Here is a 16,984-nt window from a genome sequence, read left to right on the forward strand (position 1 = left end):
TTCTAGGTTACACGATATATGGTTCCTAAGACATGTATTTATAGTGCTCAAGACCTCTCTGGACGTCACTTAGGGTTTCTCCAAATGTGGGCTTCAGAAATGGGCTTTTTGGGCTTGGAGGTTGATGGCCGCGGTCGGGAATGCTCTGACCGTGGGGAATGGGTGGTTTGCCGCGGTCGGGATGCTCCTGACCGCGGGAAAATGCTTGTTGGCCGCGGGTGGAAGTGCTTGCCGGCTGGTTTACGGGACATCTTGCTCTTCGCGTATCTTTTGATTGAACCGTTGGATTGCCAAGCTGTAAAGTGCACTGGAAAGCTGATACTTCCATCTTTAAGGTCTCCAAATTTTAGCTGGATCAGACGGTGAGAAGGCCTTCAATCAGGGGTGAACTTCTGATGGTTTGACTCTGAGCTGAAATCTGGTTTTCTATCTATTTTGTTAAGCTTTTCCCTAAGTTACCTGAAAAGACTCTTGGAACTACAAATACTAAAAAAACGTGATAAAAGTACTTAAAAGCAATTAAAAACATAGAAAAAGTATTTCAAAACGATCCATAAAAGTGGTCAAAATACGGTGTTATCAACTCCCCCAGACTTAAACATTTGTTTGTCCTCAAACAAAGCAAAAGCCTAAACTGGTTAAGTGAAAACAAAAATAGGGAATGCACAAATCTCATAGACATGAACTCCTAAACTAGGACCAAAGATAGTGCATCAATCCACAACTTAGTCTAGAAAATTCTCACGAAAGCACAAGAGATACTAGTCCACTTTTTCCGTCATGCAAAACTTAAACAATTTAAATCTTGATTTCAGTCAACTAGCTCTCTACATTCATTAAGTTCAATAGTGAGTTCTCATTAAAGACATCATCCAGGGTAGACGGCGTTTGGCATTAAAGGGCTATTAAGTGGTGGAGTTAAAGTGTTTCGGGTTACCTGAAGATCTGGAGGATGCAAGATAATATGCAAAACCGCAAGAGAGATAAGGACCTGTTGATGACCACAGTTTTCAGTCACTTCTTCTTGCCAAATGTTGTTGCATAATCCTTCCTCCTTTATTGTAAACAGCTGTTCTCCCAGATTTAGATTCTTTCCGGGAATCAGAAAGCAATCTCCAAAACTCCATAAAATCGAACTTCAGTTGCCTTAGGACTTAAAATTTGACCTCTCTAGACTCTCTAAGGCTTTTATTTCCTTTCTTTTCTTATTTTCGGATTTTTTTTTTTTATTATTATTTTTTTTGGAAAGGAAATGCCTTTTAAAGAGAGAGGGACGAGATTGTACCAAAATTTGAGATTTTTCTAAGGCAAACTGAGCTTCCTCTTGTGTTGAATCCTTCCGGGAACTTTTCTGGCAAATCGCAGGTCTCTGTCCTTAGTGACTGAAAACTGCGTCGTTCCTCTTTCTCTCCAACGTTTTTTGCACTTATCTGCATATAAGACAATAGAAAATAAGAGTGCATGTGGTTTGAAAGAGGATTGGTTAAGGTGGGGAACTAGCTAAAGATGAACTAGCCATTCAGGATCAACAGAGAGTGGTAAAAGGATAAAGGAGTCCTGAATGTATGATTCGTTTCCCTGGTCTAATGCTTCAATGAGAAAAATAAGTCCAAATTAAGTCCAAATAAAACAGAGCTAGTGTATCCCTTCATCTAAATCGAAATCATTCAAATTCCTCTAGGGTACTTCGTTTCAAATGTGCTTAGCTACCGCCTAGTCTAGTCCTAAATCATGAATGAGCATGTCACTAGGAACAGTCTAAAGCACACAGTCAACTATCATTGATTCATGTTCACCATTCCCTTTAAAACGTATTTTGTTTTGAAAACCGATTTTGAAAAACTTTAAGAAAAATGCAAAAAGTGTAGATAATGCAAGACTCATGAAAGAAAGGTGGTTAGAAAGGGATGAAATCCTCCCCAGACTTAAATCACACTGTCCTCAGTGTGAAACAAGTCGAGATTGGATGAGAAAAATGCATAGATAATCGAATTGGTAAGGACAAAGAGAACTTACCTGGATCCGGGATGCTGGTGGAGATGAACCGGATTCATTCGAAGGGGTTTGGGAAGGTGATTAGGTGGTGATGAAGGTGGTGGAAGGTGATGAATGAGGTGGAGGGTGATTGGTGAGGTGAAATGAGGTGAAAGGGGTGGTTTGGGTCGGGTTTGATTGTCAACGACCAAATGCCGCGGTCAGGGGCTGCACGATCGCAGCAAACAAGCACTTGGCCGCGGTCATATTCACGCGACCGCGACCGACGGTAGTTTTCCCACGGTCCGAACACCTGCGACCGCGGGGGCTTATATCGCGGCCTCTTCCTGCTTCTCCTTGGTTCCTGCTGGGCCGAGCAATCAGGTACCATCCTTCTTTTTGGTTTTTTCGGGTTTTTTGATTTTTTTTTTGGCTTTTTTGTTTTATAAGAAACACCTGAAACTAAGAAAAAGAAAAAGATCAAAAGAAAAAGAAAGAAAAATTCTAAAGAAAACAATACCTAAATGGGTTGCCTCCCATTAAGCGCTTTTGTTTTAAGTCGTTTAGCTCGACTTTTGGTATTGGACGTGACTTATTCCAATGAAGAAGACCTTGTCCTGAGACAAGTCTTTTTCGACATCTCCTTGCTTTGCCTAGCAGGTTCTTCGTCACTCCAAAGTTCTTCTTCAAACTCTTCTGCTGCAGAACGTTTTCCTGCTTTGCTGTTGTATGGAACAGCTTCTGTGAAGACATCTTTGTCGATATTAGCAAATGAAATCCTCCGATTTGGCCAGTCCATTATAGCTCCGGAAGTTGCTAGAAAAGACCATCCCAGAATCACTGGATATGTTGCATCTCTCGTTTCGACAATGTAGAAGTCAACAGACACTATGCAATCTCCTATTCTCAAAGGAATTTCATGAGCTATTCCTTGAGGTGTTGCATTTGAATCATCAGCTAGGCTAATCTTTGCTCTAGTCCTGCGCAGGTGTCTAATACCAAGTCTCAAAGCAATTGCCTTGGACATCATGTTAAGACAAGCTCCAGAATCACAAAACACGTTTTTAAACATTTCTCCTCTAATAGAACAAGAGATAAGAAACTGACCTATACCATCGATTTTGTGAAGTGTTCGAACAGGTTTACCTTTTCTGGCATGATTGAACAAGTCTTCTATCTCAGGGATTGATTCTTTGCTCTCACAGAAGTAGTGGCCTATCATGAAGTCCTTGCAAGCCTTGGCAAACGTGATTCCTTCAGGTAAATTTCGAACCACATCATTGAATTCGTCGAGCTTTTCCATGCTGATTTTGTTGGTGTAGTGGCTGCACTCTTCCGGATTTTTGAGGTGAATCGCATAGACAGCTGCTTCTGGTGTTGTCATGTATCGAGCTCTCTTAAAGTATCTATGGATATCCTCTTTAGACTCCTTGCAGTACCTGAAAAAGACTTGCAAATGACCAAGTTTCCAGATTTCATCAAAGCTTAAATGAGCAGGAATGACCTGACTACGTTGTTGAACTCTATTAGCTTCTCTCTACTGATGTTGTTGGTGATCCATTGAATTTCTCCTGAGTCGTCTTCTGAGGAATATCCTGCGTTTGGATCTTCTACAAACAACCCATACTCTTCATCTTCAGAGTATTGCTCTTCATACTCATCTTCACAAGACAAAGCCATGTTGCAAGGCCATGACTTGTCCTCTTCTTCAGATCTTTGGGTGCTTATGGAGCAAACCAGTTGTTGATGAAGTGGTTTAGTCATCCCAGGAGGTGTACCAGGTCCACAGATGCTTGTATGAGCTGAACGGGACTGTTTTGGAACGTTTTTACGGTTGGTCTTGACTGCAGGTGACGCGACCGCGGGGAAACGACCATGGGTCGCGGGCAGACCCATCACGACCGCGGGAGAACGCTTGTTGGCCGTGGTCAGAGCCAACGCGACCGCAGGAGTTTGTCTCCGAGCTGCTCTGCTGCTGTTGCATCCTCCTTTGCCTCATGGGTGGTCTCCTGGGTCTTCTGGCTTGATGTACTTCCTCTCTGGATTTGAGTCTTTAGTTTTGGTTGCTGGAATCTGATCTCCAAGTCCTTGCATGATCTCCTCAACCTTTTCTTCAACTTCATCAAGAGCATAGACTACTTTGTCCATGGTTGAGTCAAGCTCTTCGGTTTTGTCGATGACTTTGTAAACCTTCTCTGAAACTTCGACAGTAAAGTCATAAAACTCGTTCTTAGCTTCGTTTAGGGCTTTGTCCACGTCATCAAGTTTGAAATCCAGGTCCATGACTTTGTTTTTGGTGTTGCGAAGCTCATAGTTGTGCCTTGCTTGCTCTTCCTCCATGCTGTTGAACCTGTTAGCGATCATAGCTGCATCCTTGGTTGCACGTTCTTCTATTGAATTGACTTGTGAGGCTAGGTTATCGATTTTTTCATTGAAAAGTTTCGATATCCCATCAATCCTTTCGTTTAGAGCAGTTGTAGCGGTTGCTTGAGCTTCTATGAATTGTCTGATCACGCCTTCGAGCTGACTCAGTCTGTTGCTGAGCTGGACGTTCTCATCTTGCTGGAGAACCTGGTGAGGTAGGCGATGCATAGAGTATCTAGGGTTTGCCATTTGAGGTGCGTAGGGCTCTTTCTGGAACGTTCTGTTGTCTTCGCTTTGAGTTTTTTCGTAGAGATCGCGTATATGCTTCTCTCTGCGTCTGGTGGCTTGAGGAGTGTTATAGAAACCTTTCTCATTTTGTTAATTTCGATTTATAGGATCCATATCTTCTGAAATGGAAACAAAATAACCGAAAAATGGAAAATTTCAGAAAAGGGGGTTCTAGAGTCGATTTACTAACCTTTCTCGGGGTTTTGCAGAAAAGAAAACGCGTGCCTTCCCCGGCAACAGCGCCAAAAACTTGATGTGGTGTGTTTTGGGTGTCAAGTTTTACCCTAATTGAAATCAATAGCGGCAAGTGTACAGCTGATCAATTGTAGTACTTAGGGATCGAATCCACAGGGAAGGAGGATCTTTTCCTGCAAAAAGCCTTTGAAATAAGTTAAAGTAAGGAAGTCTAGAACAAAAACGGTTTAGTGGGGGTTTGGTAGTGTGTTTAAAATCTAAAAACGAAATCTTGAAAGAAAATACGGAAATTAAATGACGTAATAACTAAACTTAACGAAAATGACTAAAAATAATAAAAACGGATATTCTAATGCTTAAATGAAAATGAACTAAAAAGGAAAGACAATATTGAACTAAAGCTTTAAAGACAATCGGTGTAAATCAATAAGGAAGAAAGCGTTGGGGTTCAGAGAAGTTTTCTCAGGGGTACGAACGATTCAAAAAATTGCTAGAGAAGAAATTTGATAAGATCTTAGCTTAAACTTTTCGAACTGGAGTCACGGACGTATGAATACGCCACTGTCGTGATCATAAACAACTATCTCTCTCAACCCTGACCAGTAGGTTTCCACTCTGGCCCTGGAAGAGAAGAGATGCATTAAGTTTAAGACTCGTCCTAATTCACAAATCGCCCATAGGTAGGTTTCCACTCCTATGTTTGTTTTGCTCTCCCAAACTAGATCTGATACCTGATGAACACTTTCGTGTCACCAAGCATCTGGATCAGATTGTAGTTCATGACGCTACTCTCATGCAGTAAAAACGGATTCAGAAGAAAAAGTTCTAAGATTCGGCTCAAAAGCTTATGGAATCCTCATCGAACATATAAATCCCATCGAAAATCCCTTAATCCCAACAATAAAACTACTCAGACATAATGAACGAAATCAAAGACATAGTATTAAGAAGTGGAATAGAAACCGAAATTGAAAAAGAAAGAACAAGGGTTCAAGAGAACAAATCTCTCTCTCCCTAAAAGTAACAATAAAAGTTTGAAGTAAATAATTTGGTGGTCTTCGGTTCTAGGTTCTAGGTTACACGATATATGGTTCCTAAGACATGTATTTATAGTGCTCAAGACCTCTCTGGACGTCACTTAGGGTTTCTCCAAATGTGGGCTTCAGAAATGGGCTTTTTGGGCTTGGAGGTTGATGGCCGCGGTCGGGAGTGCTCTGACCGCGGGGAATGGGTGGTTTGCCGCGGTCGGGATGCTCCTGACCGCGGGAAAATGCTTGTTGGCCGCGGGTGGAAGTGCTTGTCGGCTGGTTTACGGGACATCTTGCTCTTCGCGTATCTTTTGATTGAACCGTTGGATTGCCAAGCTGTAAAGTGCACTGGAAAGCTGATACTTCCATCTTTAAGGTCTCCAAATTTGAGCTGGATCAGACGGTGAGAAGGCCTTCAATCAGGGGTGAACTTCTGACGGTTTGACTCTGAGCTCAAATCTGGTTTTTTATCCATTTTGTTAAGCTTTTCTCTAAGTTACCTGAAAAGAGTCTTGGAACTACAAATACTAGAACAACGTGATAAAAGTACTTAAAAGCAATTAAAAACATAGAAAAAGTATTTCAAAACGATCCATAAAAGTGGTCAAAATACGGTGTTATCAGTGTACAAGCTTAAGAAGGTACTTTATGGTTTGAAGCAAGCTTCACGTGTGTGGTATGAATGACTCACTCAGTTTGTGGTTGAGCAAAGGTATGTCCGAGGAAGTGTTGATAAAAAACTGTTCATCTATGAGCAAGATGGTGAGATCATGATAGTCCAAAATCTATGTGGACAATATATTTTTGGAGGAACTGCTCATCAACTTGTGGATCGTTTTATCACAAGTATGACATGAGAGTTTGAGATGAGCATGGTTGGTGAGCTGGGATACTTTCTAGGATTGCAAATAACCCATTCAGAGAATAGTGTTTTCATCTCTCAAAGCACCTATGTGAGGAACTTATTTACCTGGTTTAAATTTGATCAGTGACAGGAGGCGAATACTCCAATGAGTACTACAGCCAAGACCACAGAGATAAAGAAGGAAAAGACGTGGATCCGGCATTGTACCGAGGAATGACTGGAAGCTTGTTATATCTCACTGCGAGTAGACCAGATTTGTGTCTAAGTGTAGGCATCAATGCTCGATATCAGGCGAAACTAAATCAGTCTCATCTTGAAGTAGTAAAGAGGATCATCAAGTATGTCAAGGGGACCGTAGATCTGGGGATCTGGTACTCCTAAGGATCTAACAAAAACTTGGTCGCATACTGTGATGCGGATTGGGCTGAAAGTACAAATGATCGGAAAAGCACTAGCAGAGGTTGTTTCTTCCTTGGAAACAATCTTTTCTCATGGTTGAGTAAAAAGCAAAATTCTGTCTCACTGTCTACTGCAGATGCAGAATATATTGCTATGGGAAGATGCTGTAGTCAACTGTTATAGATAAAGCAAATGTCTGCAGACTATGGAATGGATTCTGGACAACTGCCGGTTCATTGCAACAATAAGAGCGCCATAAGTATATCAAGGAATCCAATGTAGCACTCAAGGACTAAACACATTGATATAAAGCACCACTTTATTCGTTAGTGGAGGAAAAACCGATAGTGATAGAGCATATTGTTACTGATTTGCAACTAGCTGATTTATTCACAAAACCACTGGATTTTAATCATTTTGTCACTTTAAGAAACTCGATTAGTGTCTATGGTATGTGATGCTTTGAAGTGTGCATGAATGATATAGAGGCTGACTCAAGGAACACTCAAGGTTTAGATTCTGTCTGGACTCAGTATTCTAGTAGAAAAGAGCTACCTCAACTGCCGTTGTGCCTTGACGTCAGTACAGGTTTCATGGAGAGAGAGCAAGGAGAGCTAGTTTCGGAGAAATCAAGTGAATGAAACTAGCTCATTGCACAAGAGAAAAAAAAAGAGGGGGAAGAAAAAGGGGGTGGTGAGTCGAAGAAAAGTTTGATCCCTGGTACTTGAACTTGCATGGTTTCAGCTCTACACCAAGAAAAGGTTTTCCCCTGGAAAGAAAAGCTGCTCTCTTCTGTGGATAGAGGTTGAAAACTGAAAGATGGGTCGATAAAGAAAGGGAAGTTTGAAAGCTAGCCCATGAATCAAGACGGGTAGACCTAGATAAATCAGGATGAGCTGATGGTGTCTCATGACTTAAAGTTTGTGTTAGATACTGCATCACTTCGAAGAAAAAAGGTAAATAATATTGTACAAAGTTGTTTTCAAAAGGCCAGTGCATATGTGAGAATTTCAAAATCAGTATCAGTTTAATTCCCATTCGGTTTATATTAAATATGCCTATGATTGTCGATTATCTAAAGTGTGTTTGCATCAGATTTAGTCTGTTGTCCCAGAAATGTCGTTCATCAGTAGAGGAAGGGGAAAGGCAAACCAACGGTCATGAAGAGGCTGGCTCAGGATCTACCAAGAAGATCGATGATAAAGAAGGAGGTCAATCGGATCCTGAGGCAAGCAAAAAATCAGGAGAATCTCAACCTCCTGAAGGTCAACAGGAAAAAATCCAGTCGCCGGCTTCAGACTAAGGGGAGAAGATTTAGGAGGAAGAGGCGGTGTTTAACGGAGAAGCTTCGCCAACCTCGGTTTCAGTGTAGGAACAGGTTGCCAAAATGGCGCGGGAAAAGAAGACTCTGCGTGCACTAGGTCTTCTAGTGCCATCGAAGAAGGCTCAAACCGAATCTTCCTCACTTCCTTCGACTGAACAGACTCCACCAACTCCATCACGAAAGAAGCCCAAGAAATCCAAGTCTCGCAAGGAGAAACCCTCTCCACTCCGAGCATGGTATGACCACTTTGCCACTAGAAAACTTTGGTCTAAGAGAAGTATTGTTGTTGGTGAAACAGATGAGTGGGGATACATCACACTGATCAAGGATGGTGGATTTGAGCCACCGGTTGTAGGAATAGCTCCATATGTGCCACAATTGGTTCAGGGGTTCTATGCAGGTCTGCCGACTAAGTCGCCCTCTAATCCAGATCAAGAGATCCAAGTCATGCTGAGAGAGTTCGAATACAGATTATCTCCAGCCCTGATCAATCATGCGCTTAGTCTGGAGCCATTGTCTGAGGCAGAAGTTCAGGAAGAAGCAAGTGCTGAGACAATCTCGCTGTCTGACATAGCAAAGTATCTGTTGGAAGGAAGCAAACGGGTCTTTGGTGAGCTGAGTTCAAGAGATTTGCCTCCAAAGTTTGCTACACTGGTTGTGATTGCTGCCTACAACTGGATTCCCTCCACCAACAAGACTCACATCTCTGAAGAACAAGGTCGTTTGGTGTATACAGTGAGTCAGGGTCTAGGAGTTGACTTCGGAAAGCTGGCCTTCAGCCAGATCATGGGGATAAGAAGGATCATCAAGAAGGACATGTGCTGGCTGCTGTTCCCGTGTCTGATTCAGAAGATTCTGAATTCGCAGCATAAGCCTCAGTTGGGGAGAGGCGAGACTCACATTGTACCATCTTGGTACAAGAAAGACTCTCGAAGTGGTGAGGAATTCACCAAGAAGGAGGCTGCTGCAGCAAAGAAGGACAATAGGAAGGGCAAACAGAGGGTAGAGGCACCACTATCACCTTCTCCACCACCGCAGTTGTCTCAGCAGAAACAGGCATCTCCATCGGGTGTGCCACTTCGGTCTTTCCGTGTGCCACCTCCTAATGCAGGTTTTGAGCCATCTGCTTTGGCCTGTGGGAACTTTCAGGATGTTCGTCCGGGAGTTATTCAGGTACCATTGCCACCTACAAGTTCCAATGAGGTACCCATGGCTCTTCGTGGTGTGAGTCGCGTCAAGGCACAGCTGCATGGGGGTGGTCGACATGGTCATCAACTCATTTGCAAGTTAGTTTTCTGATTCTAATTCGTAACTCTTTTGTTACACTAGATTTTTTTTAACTTCTGTGCTCACAAGCAGGGGGAGATCAAGATGAAACTTGGGAAGAAATTCCGCGTAATGATGCGGGTGCTTGATTTGTGGGGGAGCTGATGTAATAGTCTAGTTTTTTTAATTAGGCTAAGTTTATGGGGGAGTAAGGAAAGGGTTGTGCTCTATTTTTAGGATTTGTATCTCCTTAACTCTTTTTGCATTTTGGTTCAAGACTTTGTCTGTTTAACTTTTCAGTTTATGGAATGTCTTCAATTGTCTGGTTGTTTTTGTTACTCTGTTGTGGGTATGTGTTGTGGTGTGTTTGCTATTTCATTGAACAGGTGATTATGAGACAAATGAAGCTAAAAAAGGGAGATTGAAGATGCAGCTGCCCTGAAGCTGTTGCTGTACCAATAGATCTGGAACATGGAGTAACTCAAGCTTTGAGTGCGGAACAAGTTATCGCTTGGAATGCAGGAGAATGCAGAGCTGGACTTGTAGCTGAGCTGGACCAATAAGGATGCAAGCCTTGGAAAGGAGCGGAGCTGGATGAGCGTAGCATAGTGGATTGAGAAGAATTGAAGATTTTCTTAAACATGAAAAAGTTTAAGGAAATAGAGAATATCCACAGAGAACAAGAAAAGGCATCTGGGGTGTAGGGTTTTAGGCGTGTATAGCCACATAGTCTACTGGATATAAGTAGACCGTGTTGAAGTATTGTATGTGCTTAACCCAACTACTAGAGAGCACTTAGCATAAGGGTGAGAGATTCGTGTATCAGAGTCCGCATCAAGGGTTAAGGAGTTTTCTAGGGGAGTTCTGTGATCAAGTACAGATTGAAGAACAAGGGAGGCTAGTTCGACAGATCAATGTGTTTTGAGTCTGTCTTAAATCGTGTTAGGAAAACTTGTATGGACTGATTAACATATTTACTAGCAATAAAGTTTCAAGTAAAGAAAACCTTGTGTTAAGTGTGTTTTTGTTCTTGATATATTGGCTCTTGCATTTACACTTAACAGCCCAGAGAGCCTTGTATTCAAGCTCGACATGCAAATGACAAGACTTCCCATAAAGAAAAATGAATGTTGAAGTTCCTATGGGGGGTTTTGAAAGCAGTTCTATATGCCCACAAAGCATCATCAAGCTTCTTGCTCCAATCTTTCCTTGTACTGTTCACTGTTTTCTCCAAGATTTCCTTGATCTGCTTGTTAGGGACCTCCACATGTTCAGAAAATACAGATAAGGCTCATCCCAATAAAACCTCTTGATGTCTTTGTGAAACTTCTTCCTTTGGTAATTACTTAACTCCGGTGGCTCCACTCCACAAGACAAATGGTTCACTATGTCAGCATACCAATGGAGATCCTTTTCTTGAAGAGACTTGAGCTCCTCCAGATCCTGATAAACAAGGGTCTTAGGGTATCAATCCCCTTTGTCTGTAGTAGCACAAATGATATCAATCCAAGGTGTGGAGTTTAGTTCACTAGACTATGTGATCAATTCATAATATAAGCAAACAAGATGATTGGTTTCAAACAAGTGACAGAATTCAATTAAACAAGATTAAAGACTTAAACAAGCAATAAACAAAGATAGCAAATGATTAAGATGATATGAATATGATGGAAGCATACAGTTCTAGACATGATAGTTGGCTAGGGTCATCAGGGTCTAACTAAGGAGCTAATGACAATGATGATGAATGATCTAATCAGCTCAGGATTCCAAACAAGTCTTAATCTTTCCCACGCATCAAGACACTAAACCAAACATTGCTCATACCTAATCATCATTAGAGACACATGTGAATCAAACAATAGATTCTTGACTTAGCTGGTTCAGGCATTTCATCAAACACCTTTTGGGTGAAACTAGTGTCTCAATGTTTCTGTGTTAGTTGGATCAAGTTGTGATTAACTCCAGCCTTGTTTAAAGTGAAAACCATAAGTTCACAATCCAATTATCATGTTTGTGCGTATCATTGTGAATTCATGGGTACCACAAAATATTTGAGCTCTCTTATCCCTTTTTACCACTATTTGCTAGCTCAAATATCTGTTCTCTAATCTTGAGACAGTTCCCTGCCCTTAACCAAACCGTCCTTGAAGCCTGAAACACTCTAGTGAGCGATGTGAGGCCTTGTTCTAAATAAACTTGACAGAAAGTGTTGGGTTTAGGGCAAAAAGAGTAGGTTTTCATGTAGATCTAGCTCTGCATCATGAGTCAAGAGTAGGATGAGATCTTGGGAAACACTAAGGGAAAAGAAAGTTTGAAATGAGAACCAGAGGATGGAAATGAAAAAGAATCGGTTTGAGGTCTGATGTTTAAAGAAACAAAGCTCTTGTGTTTTGAAAAGAAAAGTCTAGCTTCTAAGTGAAGAGAAAGAAAAGAAGCCAAAAAGGCTCAAGTGCTTCAAGAGAAAAAGAGGTTAGATAGTGCAAGTAAGAAGAGCTAAGTGTAAAAGTTTGGACCCCAAAACCAGAGTATGGAAATGAAAGTTGAATTCCCTGGTGAGGAAAAGAATGAAAGTGAGTGAGAAGTGGATTGAGAAGGCAATGAAAGCCTTGAAAGAAGGGTAGCTTAGGTGTGTTCTTCATGGGTTTAGAGTTAAGGTGAAAGACCAACTTGAGGCACTGGGTAGATGGGAATCTACTCTTTTATGCGTCAGTTGCTTTTTATCCTTAGCCTTATGTTAAAGTTTATTCCTTCTTGAGTGATCCCTTGAGCTGTATTGAACCCATAAGCGTTGAATGAGATCATCTTTGTCTCATAACCTCATCCCTTAGCCAAATGAGTTCACATGATTTGCATGAGCATGATTCACATGATACTTAAATGAATGTCAAAGGGCTGGAGTTAGGAATTCTTGTGAAGGTTAACACTTGTGTTTGGTTCATTTTGTGATGTGTATGGCTAGTTTTTACGAGTACACCAGTTTGATTGCAATTTAGAATTAGTAACTAGGACCATGAGCCTGAATTCTTAAGATGATCAACTCTCTCTCTTTAAGAATTGTGAACTCCCAAACTCACAACCTCTCTCTCATTTGTTATTTTTGCTTGAGGTTAAGCAAATGATAAGTGTGGGAGAGTTGATATATTCATAAAACGCATCATTTAGTGTACATATTTAAGTCCAAATCATGTCTTATTTCATGCATTTTAGGTCTTTAAGCATTAGTTTAGGACTTAGGAGCTTGCATTAGGTCCCAAAAGATTTTTGCATGGTTTGGAGTGTTAAACAGGTGCTTTTGGAGCTTATTTGGAGTGGAGAAAGTGAACCAGGTGGAGAAAGGTGTTTGATTGATCAAAATGGGTGAAACACTGTACCGCAGGTCAATATTCCACGGCTAAAATCCATACCGCGGGCAGGATCTCTCGGCCAAAACGCTTACTGCACACAGGATCTCTCGGCCAAAAATCTCTTATGCCAATACGGTTCAAAGATCACGTTACCGGAATGTCATCCTGACCGATCCAGCTTCTGGAGTCTTCAGAAAAGATCACGATAATTGAGTCAAGGTTACAGAACAGTTAGAATCAATGCATTTGAAGCAGCGATCTGAAAGATATGGCCACCGGAAGGAGAACCTGTCTCGCATTCATTATGGAGCAATCCGATATGCCTCAAAGACACCAATACCGGAAAGTCTTCTCATCCGATCTGGCTTCCGGGGTCTTCATGAACGTTTGATAGCATTGAGCCTAGTTTTCATACCGCTTGGAATCAGGAGATTTGGAATCGTGAGATGGGAGATATTGCAATCAGAAGAAGCACAGGTCTAGAAGTCAATTCGGAAAACTGCAATGCACTTCAAAGATCGGACCTCCGGGAACTCTTGCTCTCCTCGGATGAAATCGAAGTCATCAAGCTTGAGCTAGTTTAGTCATCTTTCCTGTGGACTTTATCTTGCGTCATTTGGAGTATTGAGCAGAACGTTATAATGGTTTAAGTGCGGATAGGTCCATTTCTACACCGAGATGAGCACCTGGAAGATTATAGTCGGAGTAAGCTATATTCTGGGGATTTTCTTCTTTGAAATTGACACCGAGGTCTACACCAAGGTGTTTCTGCCCAGCGTTGGCCGAAATTTCATAGTGGTTCAACTCATTGTACATTAGGCACAACATCGGCCAGATGCATCCATGTGCTAGCTCCATCGTTCAGCTTGTTCCTCAACACCTGCTTGTACATCAGACGGATACCTCCAGGTGCTAGCACACACGTTCAAGACAAGCTTCAGGACACATCAATCGGGCATAACATCGGCCAAACACATCCAGGTGCCAAGTTCCCAGGAGTTTTTGGTGTTTTCTCTCTGGTTTGTCCCTGGTTGACCCTGGACTTAAGGACTTAGTTTTTCCACCATACTTGAGCATTATTCTCATAGTTTCTTTGCCTTTTTAGGTGAAAACCTTTTTTCTTTGTTAAGAGATAGATACCACGTTTTTGGTCAATTCAGAGTTGTTTCTTATCATCTTTTCTTCTTATCTTTGCTTCTAATCATGTTTAACATCACCTCTTGCAAAAGATTAGGTGTGTTAAGCATGATTAGTGAGTAGTCTTATTTTAAGGTTTAAGGTGTGTAGATTAGGGTGCTTAGATGTTTGATTTATGATGTTTAGGTTATAGATTCTCATTTCCTGTCCTTAGTTAGCGGCTTTTAATGCCAGATTTCCTTGAGAAAGTGATATTTGTGTTCATAGGCATTTCTCCACCCACAAGGTGTTTGATGAAATGCCTGAATGAGCTAACTTAAGGGTTATGGTTTGAATGCCATGGAAATTTTTGTTTGAAGCATAAATGACATGTTAGAACTGCTTATTAATGCATATTTATAATCATTACACTAATGAGAATTGGGTTTGAATGCTGATTAATATTGTGATCATTGTCTTGGGAAAGAACTGATCTTGCATTGAGTTCTAAGTTGATTTGAATTTGAGATCATGTGATGCTTGCTTTATCTTTCTGTATAAGATTCAATCTATCTTAGCTCTTATTTTGATGTACAAAGAGGCTAGTTGGTCATATTAGACTTGGAACCTTATGCTTGTTAATTGCTTATTCACTAATGGGAATTGGTCTTGATTAGGTAGTTAACAAAGGGATTTTTATCATGGGAATGAATTAATCTGAATTGGAAGTCTAGACTAAAAAATTGCAAGTGTTGCATTGTTTGCTTAGCATCATGAATTAGGCATTCAAAGAACTCTGATCAATGATCACATATAGAGGTTTAGCTTTCTCTTTATTTGAATTTGAGTCTTTGTTTAGTTTCTCCTGTTTGCTTTGTCTTAGTTACCGCTTGTGTCTTGTTTTGTTAAATGCTTTCAGATAATCTTGGTTACCAAAACATCTGCTTATTAGACTTGGATTAAGATAGTTCCATCATAGTCTTGGTGTCTAGAATCTCTCCATTTGGATTGACCCTCAAGTGCTACAACAACAAGAGGTTAATTGACCTAAGTAGGCTAAAAACCTACTATCAATAAGACTCCTCCACTCATCTTGATCCTGATTTAAGAGTTCTAAATCAGTGCTTCAAATCTCTGTAGAAATGAGGAGGTACATATATCTGCCTCATTGGGTCTTTCATGTCAACCCATGAGTTACGAGCCCTCAAAAGGATCCTTTTTTAGTCGGATGTCACCCTATCCCACCACCCCAATGCACTATCAGTTAGTTGAGACACAGCTAGTGCTATCCTTTTTAGACCATAAGGATTGTAGTAGTCGAAAATGTTATCTATCCTCTTCTCTAAATCATGATATGCCTTTGGATCGACCTTTCCTGCGAAGTTTTATGCGGTTTGGCTTTATATGGTTGTGATTTTCTAGCAGGAACTGAAAACTCTTTCTCCCTGAAACAAGATTTGTTGGTAACAAAGACCAGTCTCCTCATCTTGAGAGATTTCATATTCTCACGGGTTTGTGGTAATTGGCTCGTTGATGTGAACATTGTTTTGCCTTGATGTTGTTGCGGTGTGTTGAGTTAAACCAAATACTAGATTTTATCCAAGGCCAGCCAATGTTACAAACTGGTTGCACCGAGGAGCTTGCTCACCACGAGTAATCCTATCACCTAGTTCCTGTCTCAGTAACCTCATCTCTTCTCTCATGGATTTAACCAACTGAGCAAGAGCATCTTGGCCATTGCTACATTATCCACCAATTGTTATTGCTATTTAAAATGCTTAGATTAATTTAAGACAAATGACAAGCAATAATGGAAGTATTGCTGTCGGGATTGAAACTCTCTAATATTATTATTTTTACTCTAAGGAATTACAGAAAATTGATTGAAACAAGAATTGTTGATATGCAAATATCGACAAGGGACAAAACAGTACTTTTAGATCAGAAATTCGGTTTTTATTAGATTGAATCAAGCAAAATACAACTGAGTTCGGTTATTCAGATAAAAAATAACGAACTGAGACTTAAGACGACTAAGAAGCTAGCGTATTGAGCTCTCAGTCTTTAAGTCTTCTTGGGAATATCTTGTGTTCTCTGGTGTCGATTCGTCTCCCTTTATATATATCCCCTAAGTCGGTCCTCAAGCACGCCTTAGACGATATGGGACCGAGAGGATTTTCCTTTTCTCTCGGCTCCTATCCTTTTTTCTCCAAAGTTTCCTTTTTCCATTAGGAAATTTTCCTGTTTCGACCGAGCTCATGAAAACTCTCTATTCCTTCGAGAGGTTTCTCACCGACCTCGGCCTAATGGGCTGTTCTCGGCCCATCTTTGCTCGGTACGTCCCTTCGAAAACCGGGCTTATGGTTTGCCGATCTCGGTTTGTACCGGAGAAAACCGGGGTGCGGTTTTCACCTCCAACAGTTAGCCCCCCCCTCAGTTCGGTGAAAGGAGGTGACTTTCTGTCGAACTTATTTCTTCGGTTATTGGATCACAAACCGAGCTCGGTAACTGCTGTCGATTCACATTTCCGGACGTTTCGCGCCCGTCTTCAATGAGGCGCGTGAATTACGGGATCCTTGCGAAAATCGAGGAACCCACGATTCCCACTGTGTATAAAGGGCAAACTTCTTCTCGCATTCATTATTCTCGCCTCAAGCATATATAAGGTACGCTGCTCTCCCTTCTCTCTAGATTTCATTTCTCTCTCTAGTTCTCGTTCTTAGTTTTCTCTCGTTTTTTCAACGCTCGCCGCCGCGAACCCTTGATTTTTCCGAGCTATCTTCAAGCTTTCCGATCAATCTTCAATCTTTTCCGGTTG

The sequence above is a fragment of the Eutrema salsugineum genome, unplaced genomic scaffold, assembly GCF_000478725.1.
Source record: "Eutrema salsugineum unplaced genomic scaffold, Eutsalg1_0 scaffold_10, whole genome shotgun sequence".
Classification (NCBI taxonomy): domain Eukaryota; kingdom Viridiplantae; phylum Streptophyta; class Magnoliopsida; order Brassicales; family Brassicaceae; genus Eutrema; species Eutrema salsugineum.